This window comes from Gobio gobio (genome assembly GCF_949357685.1).
Source record: "Gobio gobio genome assembly, chromosome: 11".
NCBI lineage: Eukaryota > Metazoa > Chordata > Actinopteri > Cypriniformes > Gobionidae > Gobio > Gobio gobio.
Window position 1 is genome coordinate 40,987,702 of NC_137104.1, and position 16,287 is coordinate 41,003,988.

Here is a 16,287-nt window from a genome sequence, read left to right on the forward strand (position 1 = left end):
TGAAACAAAACCCATTCAAAAATGTGGGGGGGATTCACAAAGAGTGGATTGCAGCTGGAGTCAGTGCTTTAAGAACCACTACGCACAGACTTATGCAAGACATGGGATCTTGAACAACAGACAGCGTCAGAAGCGTCTCGCCTGGGCTAAAGACAAAAAGGACTGGACTGCTGCTGAGTGGTCCAAAGTTATGTTCTCTAATGAAAGTAAATTTAGCATTTCCTTTGGAAATAAGGGTCCCAGAGTCTGGAGGAAGAAAGGAGAGGCACACAATCCACGTTGCTTGAGGTCCAGTGTAAAGTTTCCACAGTCAGTGATGGTTTGGGGTGCCATGTCATCTGCTGGTTTTGGTCCACTGTGTTTTCTGAGGTCCAAGGTCAACGCAGCCATATACCAGGAAGTTTTAGAGCACTTCATGCTTCCAGCTGCTGACCAACTTTATGGAGATGCAGATTTCATTTTCCAACAGAACTTGGCACCTGCACAGAGTGCAAAAAGCAACCAATACCTGGTTTAAGGACCATGGTATCCCTGTCCTTAATTGGCCAGCTGACCTTAACCCCATAACAAATCTATGGGGTATTGTGAAGAGGAAGATGCGATATGCCAGACACAACAATGCAGAAGAGCTGAAGGCCACTATCAGAGAAACCTGGGCTCTCATAACACCTGAGCAGTGCCACAGACTGATCGACTCCATGCCACGCCGCATTGCTGCAGTAATTCAGGCTAAAGGAGCCCCAACTAAGTATTGAGTGCTGTACATGCTCATTCTTTTCATGTTCATACTTTTCAGTTGGCCAAGATTTCTAAAAATCCTTTCTTTGTATTGGTCTTAAGTAATATTCTAATTTTCTGAGATACTGAATTTGGGATTTTCCTTAGTTGTCAGTTATAATCATCAAAATGAAAAGAAATAAACATTTGAAATATATCAGTATGTGTGTAATGAATTAATATAATATAAAAGTTTCACTTTTTGAAAGGAATTAGTGAAATAAATCAACTTTTTGATGATATTGTAATTATATGACCAGCACCTGTATTTTTATACATTTTATATTTATATGTTTATGTTATTGTACTGTTTCTGCACAGTAGTTTTGTTAGAGCAGTATTTATGAGCCAGTGGAACAAAGTTCATATGTGCATTCTGTATGTATAGTTGAATTTCAAATAAAATCTCTCTATTTCAGGATCACATCGGGAGCAGATTCACTAGCTGTTCTCTCTCTCTCTCTCTCTCTCTCTCTCTCTCTCTCTCTCTCTCTCTCTCTCTCTCTCTCTTGCATGCTGGGAGTGAGTGAACGGAGTTTGGCGTGAGTGAAAGTTGTTGTGTTGGAGTTTATTTATTCACTTTTTATTTATTTTCCCTTTCTTGAATTGTGTTTTGTACACAAGTGGTAGGATTTTTGGGCTGGTGGCCGTGCATTCGTGGACTTTAGGACACTACACTACATTAGAGAATGAGTATTAGTGGAGGTAGACTGTAAAACTTGTATTATTCAGTTAAAAATACATTAGAATGGTGAACGCTTGCTGTGTTATGAACTGCCATAGCCGCTCTTACAACCTGCGTGGAAAACATATCTCAAATCACGCGCAATATTTCAGTTTACCAGCTTGAAAATAACAAAAGTAAGTGAAAGCAATGCTGCCTTCACGTGCTATCGGAAATTTGACAATTCCCACTTCTAAAGTCGTGATTACGAGCTCATCCCATTCATATTTTGAAGGTGGAGCGTGTTCACGTGCAATTTTTACCTAGGAAACTCCTATTTACGATAATTCCGAGAGCATGTGAAGGCAGCATAACACTCGGAAATAAACAACTTAGCCAAAATGTGTCTTTATAATTTGTATTTATTATTTATAACAGATATATTACAGATGAATATTTTCTGAACAGCTTGAATGTGCTGACACCATAAATAATGCATGAAACGTGTCTGGAAATGCTTCATTGTTCAGCTTCTCTCAGTAGAAGGAAATCTTGTTGTACATTGTTACGCTAGCTTTGCTAACTGTGCACTTCAATGCACAAAGAGTGAACATGTGGTTGATTAGCATTTATGTTCAGTGTATAGGAAATTGAGTAACAAAACAGATCATTTATTTAATTTAAACAGTTTATTGAACAGTTGAAAAATTATTATTTTTGGCTTTGTTTCTGCAAGGCCGGGTTTTTTTTTGTTTGTTTTGTTTGTTTTCTTCCATTTCATATTGCATCTGAGTATTGCCCGACCGAATCCTGATCTGTCCCTGCTGTGGATGCTCTGTCTGTGGTTTGGACATGGGGAGCCAATCATCTAATTGACCGTACCTGGAAGTAAATAGAACGATCATTTTGCTGAACTGGTAGGACAAACAATACTCACCTTGAACTGTTTATTTAGTGTTTTTGCCTTTGGATTTCCCTTGGATCACTCGTTGGGATTTTTTTCCCCCCTGTTGAACTGAAACTGAGCTAAAACATTCAGTGACCTCTGGACATTGAATCTGGTTCTTGAACATATTTTTTTTCTTTTTCTCTGGACACATATTTTGGACTGTGAAATCTGTTTTTGAATCTTATATACTGATTCTGAAATTGAAATTCCTAAATTCAACTGAAGTGTGAATTGTGAACAGAACTGTTTATTATTGCTGTTTATTTGGGTTTATTTCTATTATTTTATTTGTCAAAATATTAATTTAATTTAATTCAGCAACAATACATTCAATTTCTTAGTACTTAACAGTTGCCGAAGAGTCTGAGTGTTTTCTGTCTTTAATTTCTATTATCAATTCCCTATACTCCAGTGAGTCGACCCCACCCCTTCTGTAAGCTGGTCCTAGACATAAATAGATCACATGTACCAAAGTTATCACGCCATAAGCGAGTAGCTGCGGGTTACATAAGGGTTTGCGATTGTCAGTATAACACCCAAAAAAACTGAGAACTAAAAAAAGAACAAAAGCATGCTACTAAATCTATTCTAACCTGCTGATTCTAAGAAAAGTTAATTCTCTGTACAGTCTGCAAATTTGTACACCATCAATTAAAGATTTCCCCAAGGACTGTAACGTCACCCCTGTCTAAAAAAAGAAAAGAAAAGGCAAAAGCAAGGTAGATGTCACATGCAATTATGGTTTATTCTGAATAAAATCATATCTTATTGATGGAACATTGAAAAAGACAGAAATAGCTTATGTGGATTAAAAACTATTTACAACACATACATTTCAGTTATTTGTTATTGATGAAAATACATGCTTAAACAACTTCTATCATAAATCTGTGCACGTGTGTAGTGATACCACAGTCAAACACATTCTACAGTATTGAATTATTTCCATCAGTTAGCTAAAGAGAAATTAGAAACATTGTAAGCATTTACAACCTGTTCTCACTCCCAAGACATCAAAATATGAAGCATGGTCGAGTGCCTTCCGCGTCACAATGAAGATGGTAAAGTTACCTATAGGCATCATTTTTCAATGCACAGGGTACTCCATTGATTTCAATGAGAAACCGTTGGCGTCATACACAGATGCATTGGGCATTGGAACGTTATCATCATGAAAATTATTTATTGGGTTATGATTTTGCCATTATGACATGTTGGAGTGTGATTCTCAATTTAATCAGCCAGCATAATTACATCAGATTTCATAGTGAAATGGCATTGGCTCTCGTATGTCTCGAGACTAATTGTATCATTACGTCAGCTTTGATTGTAAAATGTAATTGGCTCTCATGTGTCTTGTGACCAATTAAGTCATGCTAAAGAGTCGGGTGTATCATTTGAATGAGATATGACTGAGTGCATACGTGCGTTCATGGTGCGGCAGGATCATCATTTCAGCAATTACTGTAAAACACTAAGATCAACTCTGTTCTTTACATGAAGATATCGTATGACTTCAGAAGATTTGGAATGCAACAAGAGAATACTTTTATACTGTTTTTGGTCAGTTTTTGCAATAAATACCTGTGACTGTACTTTTATTTGCCTGTTATGTTTTTTATATTGTTTAGAAGTGGGTAGATTTAGGGTAGGAGTTGGGTTAGTTGCTCCAAAATATAAAAGTAGCCTATAAATATTCATAAAATCGTGTCTGCTTTTACAAATGCAAAGAATTTAATGCGTCTTGATCTGACACATTGGGCAAACAACTGAAATCAATGGGGTACCCTGCGCGTCGATATAGTGATGCCTAGGGGTAGCATCTTCATTGTGACGCGGGAGGCACTTGACCATGCTTCAGATTTTGACGCCTTGGGAGTGAGAATGGGTTGGCATTTATCACAAGAACCAATATTTGGAGCACACAATGTCATGCTAGTTTAGTACACATAGCATACATTTCTATACAGAATGAATGTTTAATCTGTAAGCAGTTAAGCTTACTTGACCTATGAGTGAAACTCAGTCATAAATAAAAGACATTCTAATCTCTGACTGGAAAGCACTGTCCAGAAGGGAGGGATAAGTCACTTCTGAAGTCCCACCTGCAGGGGTAGGAAAGTATACACTGATCATTAAACAACTGAAGGAGGGTTTCTTAAGGTATGCCTTGACTAAACCATAATGGAGAAGATCAACCTATAGAAAGTATGACAATATTGCTTACAATTACTTTCTCATAATATCATCACTCACCTCCACAAACTCTTGGTCTCTTCCGACCAATTCGATCAATTGAGTACCACAGATAATTTTTTATTTCAGCTTCACAGTCTACCCTCAATACACTTTGTTTTGATGCAGCATCTGAAAGAGGAAACTCGAAGGATGATTTGGAAATGTGTTGGATGGTGGAGCTTCATATTAACAACCGCTCTTGTATACTCGTAAGATCCAATTGGCAGACATCACACCAAGTGATTGAATTTACAAATACAGACAAAACATACCTAAATACAAACTTTTTTGGTATGTGGGAAGTGTTCATGCAGAAGTGAGTTTATTCGGATTACATCGGTTAATCTGAGTTTAGAGAAGGCCTTTTTATCTCCTCTCCCCTGCCAGTTGAACTCCTTTGCCACATCATCTGTTAGGACTTGCTGCATAATATTCTTAATCACATCCTTGGGCCCAAAACCTCCAAGCCTTGACAGATATTTTACCTGTAAAGAAAATACTTATTAAGTGTTGTTTATTATTATTATGTCTTGAAATACTTGATTCTTATTGGTCAAACATGGCATTGGTCAAATATTTTTTGTAATGACCATAAAACGGCTCGGGTTATGTATATAACCCTTGTTCCCTGAGAAAGGGAACGAGCACTGCATCGGAACGACGAATTTGGGGACACTTCCTAAGCAACAGCGCGTCTGAAGTATGAATGAAATCAGGCCAATCTTGATTGGTGTTGCGTCATGACGTAACTATGACGGCATACCCGGAAGATACATAAAGGAGAGCCCGAGCATAGTAATGGCAGTTTTCGCGATGAAGCATGCGCTCCAGGCCTGCCGAGGTGTGGCGACGAGATGCAGTGCTCATTCCCTTTCTCAGGGAACAAGGGTTATATACATAACCCGAGCCGTTCCCTTTCGAGGGAACTCACACTGCATCGGAACGACGAATTTGGGGAACGAGTACCCACTAGGCCACACCGACGGTAGCACCAGTCCTAGTGTGAAGCCGGAGACCAGGCACAGCTAGGACTGGAGTACCCTAGCACCGGGCGTCGCAGGGAGGTGCAGACTATAAATTCTAATAAAAGTGTGCGAGTAGCCCATCCGGCCGCCTCGCAAATGTCCTGCAAAGAGACCCCAGAAAGGAGGGCCACCGAGGAGGCCATGCCCCTGGTGGAATGTGCCCTCACGGCCATAGGTGAAGGCAAGTTGCGCACCTGATAGGCCGTGGCTATTGCCTGGACAATCCAGTTACTGATAGTCTGGGTTGACGCAGGCAGCCCCTTCTTAGATGAACCAAAACACACTAATAGCTGCTCAGATTTCCTCCACTGTGCAGACTTCTCCACATATAATTTAAGGGCTCTGACCGGGCAGAGCAGGTGAAGTCTCCCTTCTTCCGCCGTCACGTGAGGCGGAGGATGAAATGCCAGAAGAACCAAAGGCTTGACCGCGTTAGATGGTACCTTGGGCACATAACCGGCCCTAGGGTGTAAGATGGCCTTCACTTCGTCAGGGGCAAACTCCAGGCAAGTCGGCGTAAGCGCCAAGGCCTGAAGGTCCCCCACCCTCCTCAGAGAAGTGATGGCTAAGAGAAAGGCCATCTTAAGGGTCAAGCTCTTTGGGTCTGCTGACTCTAGCGGCTCGAAGGGGGCCTCAGCCAATCCTTCTAGAACCACTGCCAGATCCCAAGTTGGGACTCTGGAACGAGCCACAGGCCTCATCCTCCGAGTCCCACGGAGGAAACGTACAACCAACTGGTGCCTACCCAAAGGCCCATCACCCAACGGTGTGTGGAAAGCCCCAATGGCAGCCACGTACACCTTGAGTGTGGACGGGGTAAGCCCTGCAGAGAAACGATCTTGGAGGAACTCCAGCACTGAAGCCACTGGGCAGTTAACTGGGTCCACCTCACGCTCTCTACACCAAGTGGAAAACACATTCCACTTGAGGCTGTACAGTCTCCTTGTAGACGGAGCCCTGGAACTCAGTAAGGTCTCAACCACATCCGCCGGCAGGCCAGCCTCTAGGTATCTGGCCCCCTCAGGGGAATCTCCCACGGTTGACCTGCCAGCAGAGCTATGATGTCCGAGAACCAAACTCGAGTCGGCCAACGTGGCGCCACCAGAAGCAGGTTGGCGCCCTGTCGACGGACCCTCTCCAGAACTCCCGAGAGCAGAGCGATCGGGGGAAATGCGTACAGACGCAGCCTCGGCCACGTCTGCACCATGGCATCCAACCCCAGTGGGGCCGGATGCGTGAGAGAAACCCACAGTGGAAAGTGGGTCGTCTCTCGAGACGCAAATAAATCCACTTCCACTGGGCCAAACCTCTCGCACATGGCCTCCACCACCTCTGGGTGGAGTCGCCACTCCCCGGGCCTCAGGCCCTGCCTGGACAGGATGTCTGCTCCCTGATTTTGGACCCCAGCACACGGATGCCCTGGAGTCTCATTGGAGCCAGAGCTGCATCCATGCACTTTGTGAACGTGCGTGGGGAAAGAGCTAGACCAAAGGGAAGCACTCGATATTGGTACGTCTCGCCCCCGAAAGCGAACCTCAAGAGCTTCCTGTGACACGGAAGGATGGATATATGGAAGTATGCGTCCTTCAGATCTATTGTGACGAACCAGTCCTCGGACCGGATCTGACTCACGATGGTGGGAATGGTGAGCATTTTGAACCTGAACCTCATCAGAGACCGATTCAAATACCTCAGATCCAGAATAGGACGCAACCCTCCATCCTTCTTTGGAACTATGAAGTACCGGCTGTAGAACCCGGACTCCCTCTCTGGTGGGGGAACATACTCTATGGCCCCCTTTACCAGCAAGGATTCTACTTCCTGTTCCACCCGCTCCGTTCCACCACAGTCCATGTCACTCCACAGAATTTTGGTGGAGGATGACTGAACTGCAGTCTGTAACCCTTTTCTACAGTACGCAGGACCCACGTAGAAATACTCGGAAGGCGTTTCCACGCGCCGAGATAATCTACTAAGGGAAGGCTGGCCTCGGGTGTCAACCGGCAGGGAGCAGTTGGGGACGATTTTCGGTGTGCGGACGCGTTAACTGCCCAGTCGCAAGTCCTCCCGGAGGCGGCTGGAGCAGTGAACGTCCGCGGGAAATCGATGTGGCCCGAAGCGTCTGTGACGGCGGGATTACCACATCGATTTCCCGAGAGCGCCGCGGAGCGGGGGGGACCGCTCTTTGAAGTCCAGCTGAAGCTAGGACTTCTTCCCAGCAGCCTTCCTAGCCTGAAGGATGTTTCTCAAATCGCCCACAGGTGCAGAAGCCTGCTGGTGCGAGCGCCGCCTCTGTTGCCAAGCTCCAGGAGGAGGGGCTCGAGAGGCGATGCTCTGCTTTTGCACCTGCCGGTGCGAGGAACTGGTGGACGGCTGAGGCTGCCCGCTGGAGGCAGCCTTCCCTTTGGAGCGACGAGGGAGGTATTGGCGGAAGGCCGCTGACTGCTTCCTCGCCTCCTGGAACCTGTCGACGACGGTATTAACAGCGTCGCCGAACAGGCCAGAAGGCGAGATCGGGGAGTCTAGGAGGAAGGTTTTATCCTTCTCCTTCATCCCCGATAAATTCAGCCACAAATGTCTCTCCACAGTCACCATAGATGCCATGGAGCGGCCCACAGCACGGGCCGTCTCCTTGGTGATGCGGAGAGACAAATCCGCGGCCTTCCGGAGCTCCAATATGTCCCCTGGAGAGGGACCCTCACCCTCATCTAACTCCTTCAGGAGGTCGGCCTGGTAGGCTTGCAAAATAGATAGAGTATGCAAGGAACTACCAGCCCGCCCAGCCGCCATATAGGCTCTGCCCACCAAGGCTGAGGTGTCCCTGCAGGGCTTGGTGGGCAGTACCGGGGCTTTCAGCGACGATGCCGATTCGGGAGAAAGATAGCCCGCGAGAGAATCTTCCACCCGCGGCATCGTCCCGTATCCAGCTTCACGCGCCCCCAGGACATTAGAATAGTCCAATACAGGGGGATTGGAAACGCGCGCTGAATACGGCTTTTTCCAAGACTTGCACAACTCATTGTGCAGGTCCGGGAAAAAAGGCAAGCCCCGGCCAGGTGTTTGAGCCCGTCGTGAAAGGAATCGGTCATCCAGCCTGCTTGGTGGCTGGATTTCCTCATTTTCCTGTGGCCAATCGATTCTTAACTTGGCCACCGCACGGGTCAAAACATCAACCAGTTCCTCTTGAGCGGGTGGGTGAAGTGGCGACTCATATGGTGCTTCACCACCCGCTTCGATGTCCACCTCATCTGGTTCCTCAGAACCGGAGAGGATGAACACCGGATTCTCCACCCTGGGGGAAGAAGCCGCAGCGCGGGCTTCCACACGGGGAGGGAGAATCTCGGAATCACCAGATGAAGTTTGGGAAGGTGCCTCAGCAGTCCCAAAATAATAGTTACTCCCTCGAGAGCCGCCCGAGCATGCTCAACACCCAGGCACTGTACACAAAGTGAGTGTGTGTCCGAGCCCGACATATAACGGGGACACGGATGCACACACTGCTTAAAGTCTCTTGCGGTCGCCATTTCACACACACTTTTTCTCTCTCACAACGTACAACAATAAATAGACAGACAGATTCACAAAGAGCGCTATGCTGAAGAGCGATAACTGCCATTACTATGCTCGGGCTCCCCTTTATGTATCTTCCGGGTATGCCGTCAGAGTTACGTCATGACGCAACACCAATCAGGATTGGCCTGATTTCATTCATACTTCAGACGCGCTGTTGCTTAGGGAGTGTCCCCAAATTCGTCGTTCCGATGTAGTGTGAGTTCCCTCGAAAGGGAACTGTAAATGTAGAATATAGCTAATTTGCACCATCATGGACCAACTAGTTGAACAAGGAACCAGAGCTGGGTGATTGAGAACTTTAAAAGGTTATCTGTGTTATGCTAATCCATAGAAAGGGATGCCTAATTAATAATAATGCAGATTAATAATGAATCTGCATTAATACTATAATACTGTATGTAATGTCCATTTACTTATTTGTTTATTACGTAGTCGTGGAATAAGAAGGATAATGTGTTGTCATTCATGCAAAATAAACCCTTTACAGGCATTACAGGTCAGAGTGTACATTACAGCTGACTGTACATTATCTTTCTTTAAATGCTTTGTTGACTCACATAGTTTTGGCGTGTTGTTATATTTGTGAGCTCGATTTCAGTCCTGATCACATCTTCAAAGGTTCTAAGAGGCAGATTTAGGCCTGTTTTAACATCTGTAGTGAACAAGCTGGTACTGCTTGTACTGCTGGCTTCAGAAACCGCATTGTCTTTCAGTAGTTTCTTTAACATGGCAGAGTTTTCCTGAACCGTGTTCTTGATGTCTCTCAGCATTTGAAGGATATCGTCCTTGACTGTTGTGTAAAATGAGTTGTGCTGTAATTAAACAAACAAACAAACAAACAAAAAACAAAGAGAGAAAAGAAAAGAAAAAACTTCTCAAACTAATTATGACAAAAGAATCTGACTTACCATCAGCTGACATTCTGGATGGTGCTGGAGGAAGTGTGTTTTTTGACATTTCTTGAGCGCTTTTAGGTCTTTGTCTTTTCAGTATTCCTGGGGCTCTAGTGGCAAATAGAAAATACATTTATGTGAAAATAAACAATACTTTAACAAAATGGTACAAATTAATTATTTGACCTTTAAAATCCTTTAAAAAATTTAGTTTTTGGAAACAAAGTGTAATTATCTGTTACTTACCGTTCTTTCTTTTCTGTAATTTTTTTTTGCGCCTTTTTCGCCTAATCAAAAGAGTCTACAATAAGATAAATTAATTGTAAAAAAAATCAGGTCTCCAATTAAACATTTTCTAGTGACTGATCAGTAGGGCTGGGTTTCGATTCAAATTTCAAGAATCGATTCGATTCCGATTCTCAAGATCTTGAATCGATTATCATTATTCGATTCGATCCGATCTTTGAGATTTAGATAAGTGTTTTTTAAGAAAGCATTTTTTTCCAGCTGTTACCTGAATTACAGGACTGTAGTTATGCAACATATTGATACTATTATTATAGACATTCAACTGCAAATTAATGGAGTATTGATGGTTGCAAAGAACAACCCCCCTTCCAGAGTGTTGATACAACTGCTTTCACAAACTTGCACTGGTGTAGACGACAGAGGACGCAGAGGTATATCAGCAGCAGTAGACCAATTATTTAGACGCGAACCTGATGTATTATTAAAAATGACATTAAGAATTGACATTAAGATCGCAAAGGTAAAGGAGGCGCTAAGCGTCACCGTAAAGTTTTGGGCGATAACATCAGGGAATCACCAAACCCGCCATCCGTCGTCTGGCTCGCCGCGGCGTTGTCAAGCGCATCTCCGGTCTGATCTACGAGGAGACCCGCGGAGTGTTGAAGGTGTTCCTGGAGAACGTGATCCGCGATGCCGTGACCTACACCGAGCACGCCAAGAGAAAGACCGTCACCGCCATGGATGTTGTGTACGCGCTGAAACGGCAGGGACGCACCCTGTACGCCTTCGGAGGATTAACGCCTGAAATCAAGAGAAACCACAATCTGCCAGATCGCAGTTAACGTTTCTGGAGTTTTAAAAGATGCCATGTTCGTTGTTTTAATGTCCTTCCACCTCGCGCGAATGCGTGAATTCAATGACGCGGCAAATTAAAATTCACCCGGGAAAATTAAAGCCTATTATTAAATCGATCCTCTGAGTCACAGATCGATCTTTAGAAATTAATATGAAAATCGATTCAGAATTGGTGAATCGATTTTTTCAACACAGCCCTACTGATCAGATCAAATTTTTTTAGTTGGCCAAATTGAATTTCTGTCAATTAAATTGCATCAATTCACAGAAATTCAATGTGGCCAACTGAAAAATTAAAATGTGATCAGTCACTAGAACATTTATTACAGTGTATGTTATATTATTTGCACAGTAAAATGTTACTGATGAGCCTACTAATAAAATTAAGGAACTATAACTTGCAAGTTGTCTCAGTAAGTTGGCCTTACTGAGTTTAAATAAGTAACGACAACTTTTTAACTTTTTTCAACTTAATAGATTCAATTATCCTCTACTTAAAATAATGAGTATTATGAAATTTTTGAGTGGTCATGCGCAGTTCTACCTGTAGGTGGAGTCAATTAGCAATGGATTATGAGGGGAGAAGCACATGAAAAGGTGAGTTGGCGCTTGTTTTTAATGTCTGAATTGCTTAATATACATGATTTGATCGCTTTCGTGTGTACAATTTAGACTGAGGAAAACATTTACATTTCTTTAGATTACTATGTTTGAATACTACACAATGATATGGAATAAAAAAATACAAATCTATACTTTAGTAAGAATTTAGTAGGTTCATATTATGGTCTTAATTTGCAGGATTTGTTTAATGTAATTAGACATGCAGTGGAAATGTAAGTATTGTGGTTTTTTGTACATTTTTGTCAAGAGAAATGGAGTGTTCTCTTACAAACAATTAGAAACTAAATAAGAAAAGAAATAACAAAAAGCAGAAAATCTAAGATTTTGGAGATTCCCTAGGGGCCATGGAGTTTGGTGACAAAAACACACGCTGTGCACATAAGTATATACCACATCCTGTATAGATGATGTTGCTGTGAACTGTTCAGTGAAAGCAGTTCTAGGGGAGAAGAGCATTGTTGTGTGTAACTGCCAAATATGAAGACAGTTAGGAATGAATTGTCTAGAAATGTACAATAAAGAATGAATAATTAACGCAAGCAGGAAATATCTTAATGCAAATACAATGTGCATGAATGTAGAGATAAAGTGTGGTAATAGTGATTATAAAAGAGGGACTTGAGCGCTCAGGGGAGGAAGATCTTTTGGAGAGAGAGAGCATACACGCAAACAGCAGCAAGCAGAAGCCACAAGACCACATCCTCAGATTACAGCTCACAAATATAATTATATGTATTAAAATTATAAATATTATGTTGTGTTTTTAGTGTATTTTATGGTCATTGTCCCACAGCAAACAAAATAAATATTATATGATGTAATGGGTAAACAATTAGAGAAATGTTACTCATAGACAGTCTGTTTATGTTTTTGTATATAATTCATAAATAAAATGTTATGTTATCAATACGTCATTATCATATGTTTAGTATCTGCTCAAGTATAAATGTTATTGTATGTGTGATAGAACCACACTTTATTTAAAATGCATGGGGATTCTAAATAATAATAATAAAATGCAACACTTCAGTTGTGTTTCTTAATGGTATAGACCTTTGAATAATGGCTTTTCAATGAGTGCCTTTTTTGCTTTGTCAAATGTTTGTTGGATAAATTAAACGACAATACTATAATGTATTTCTTTGCATTGTTAAACTATTATATATATATATATATATATATATATATATATATATATATATATATATATATATATATATATATATATATATATATATATATATATATATATATATATATATATATATATATAACTTTTTTCATTTTAGTCAACTATATGCATCATAATAATTTGAAGGTAAAGTTACCTTATCTCCAGATAAAGTCTGTGGGACTGGAGATTGTCGTCGATTTAGCTGTCAAATTGAGCAGATTAGATGCACTTATGAGCTGTTTGATAATTGTTTCTTGATACATCGACATTTCCTGAACCTGCCACATTTTTACTTTCATTTCTACATAAGTGTGCTGAGAAAAAAAAGAAAAAGAAAAAAAAAGTGGACCCACTTTATATTAGGTGGCCTTAACTACTATGTGCAATAATAATTTGATAGGCTTTCCTGTAGCTCAAACAGTAGCGTGTAACACTAGCGACACCAAGGTCATGGGTTCGATTCCCAGAGAAAGCAAGAACTGACAAAATGTAAAAAATGTTTACCTTGAATGCAATATAAGTCGCTTTGGATAAAAGTGTCTGCCAAATGAAAATGTAAATGATATTGACTTATTGTGTACATACATGTTTTTACATTGTACTTACACTTTAAAAAAATGCATGTAATTAGATCTGTAATTCATTTCTGTAGTTACTTTTTATAACAACCTGATCTCACAGAATTCCGTGAAATGAACACGGGCCCCTTAACTCAAAATCTGTGGCAGTTTCACGGAATCGCCGAAAATTCCATGATGGGTCCAAGGAAGTGATGCCTATGTAAGTCAATGACAGTATACAGACGCGTTGTTATCATCATGAAACTATGATTTTCCCATTATGACATGGAGGGCCCTATCTTGCACCCAGCGCAATTGACTTTGTACACTGACGCATGTGTCATTCCTATTTTGCACCCGCGCAAAGCGCGCTTTTCCCTCCACAGAAGCACGTCGCTAAACTAGTGAATGAACTTGCGCTACCTGGGCGGTTCAGCGCAAAAAAGGAGGCGTGTTCCGGCGCAAACAATCCCTGGTGCTATTTTGCTGTTCCATTAAACAATTGCGCCACTGACCAGAAAAAACCTAGTCTAAAGTCAGTGGCGCGTTGCGCCTTGTTCATTATGCTATTTTAAGGGCGCATGCTTGACCATAATGTATAGCGTGCACAACGCGCATACACTTTGCTCATGTAATCTACACAGATGCAACAGTTATTTTTGCAAATCATAAATTGTTACACTAAAAAATAGTGATGAGATGACGGAAATCATTGTGGTGTGCCACGAAGATGTGAAAAAATAGGCATAAATCTAGCTTACAAATTATTCAGGCTAATTGTAGTCTAATAATTAAGGAGACCTGTTTGCCCAATAGTGGCAACTTCTGGCAAGACATATATGTATATAAGGACATCTAACAAATTGGTTTGTCCGTCAAGAACCAGGAAAAAAAATCGGTTAGGGTGGACGCAGCGATGTCCTCTGCTGGCGTCAGGTCCTGAGCAGTGATGGGAATAACGGCGTTACAGATAAACGGCGTTACTAACGGAATTATTTTTTTCAGTAACGAGTAATCAAACGAATTACTGTTCCTCCCGTTACAACGCCGTTAGCGTTACTGAGGGGAAAAAAAGCGGCGTTAGTCCCGTTACTATAATTGAGCTCACTGAAGCGCTATTCATCCGAACAGGCTCTCTGTCAGTCGGACCTGCAACGTGTGTGTGTGTGTGTGTGTGTGTGCGCGCGCGCGCACCAGCCATGCGTGTTGGGGGTGGGTGCGGTGGTGCACATACATAACTGATGATGATTGGTGGGTGGGAGACAAGGTTGAAGTTGATAGGTTGAGTTCACACCTATTTTTTTCACGGTCTATGGTTCACACACACACACACACACACACACACACACACACACACACACACCAATGACGCACACGTATATGCACATTCAGCGATGGTCCAACGACTTCAAAGGTAGCTTTCGCAAACTGGAAGTATAAGCGCTACTTTTCCCTCGTTGAGGTGAAAGGTAAGAATATTTATGTAACATGCAACTTATGCCCAGGAAGAAAGAGTCTCTCCACGCCGGTGGCAAGTGATTCTGAAGCGCCTCACATCATCATATGCCACAAAATTAGTGGCTAAAAACCCAGGTGATAACGTGAGCTCCACTACCAAAGGAAAGTATAGTACTGATAATATTTACACAATATTTACACTACAGTAGGCCTACTGATAATATATACAATAATGCATTGAATTTGATAGGTGTCTCTTACATTGTCCCACAGCAACATTACAATAGTGTACATTAATGTACAATGTTTTATAATAATAATTTATTCTATTTAGTGTGCAATTCATTCATTTAACATATCTAATATTGGGGGCATCCAAGTTATTTGACATATTTGAACATTTGAAGAAGAAAAAAAAAAAGTAACGCAGTAATTACTTTCCCTGGTAATTCGTTACTTTTATAATGATGTAACTCAGTTACTAACTCAGTTACTATTTGTAAGAAGTGACTATATTGTATAGTAACTATAACTAATTACTTTTTTAAAGTAACGTGCCCAACACTGGTCCTGAGTAGAGGCACATCCACCTCCCGTTACACGGCGTGCCCGATTGATGCTGGCAAGCTTGGACTTTCCCCATCTTCTGATGTCATTGTAGCGCTTGCGGCACTGGTGCGACGTCCTGGGGATGCCAGCTGATGAAACAATTGTGGCTATTTCCTCCCACGCCTGTTTAACCAACGCTATTTTGGGTGGGTTTCTCCCATCCCCATACAACACAACTTCTCTGTCTTTCACTGCTCTTACAAGCACATCAGTCTCCTCGGCTGTGAACCGCTCCTGGCGTGCGCCTGGTAAATACGCCATAATAATAGCAATCCATAATGGAACTTGCGCACCTGCTTTTACAGGGAATGTTGGATGACGCTCTGATTGGTTTATTCACGTTACGCCCAAACCACACCTATGAATAATGAAGCTACTTCAGACCAACCCATTTTAGATTTGCGCCGGGCGCAAGAGTCATTTATCCCGCCGGGAAAATAACAACAGCGCCGAGACCCGCCCACAAAGTTACTTGCACTTCGCGCTTTGACACTTGCGTTTCAGATCGTTAAAATAGGGCCCGGAGTGTGATTCTCGATTTAATCAGCCAGCATAATTTTATTTACAATTATTTTCATTTTTTTTATTTACAGTATTCAGACACGTTTTGAACACGTAACCCATTCCCTTCCCTAAACC

General features: G+C 42.1%; 1 long non-coding RNA gene across 1 annotated transcript; it reads right to left on the minus strand.

The window, feature by feature from the left end:
• Positions 1-3,117: 3,117 nt before the first annotated feature.
• LOC307133625 lies at positions 3,118-13,301 on the minus strand. Its single transcript, XR_013817454.1, has 6 exons — positions 13,176-13,301; positions 10,135-10,229; positions 9,784-10,016; positions 4,901-5,113; positions 4,647-4,757; positions 3,118-4,495 (listed from the first exon to the last, which is right to left on the minus strand). It is a non-coding gene; the product is annotated as an uncharacterized lncRNA (long non-coding RNA).
• Positions 13,302-16,287: the final 2,986 nt, after the last annotated feature.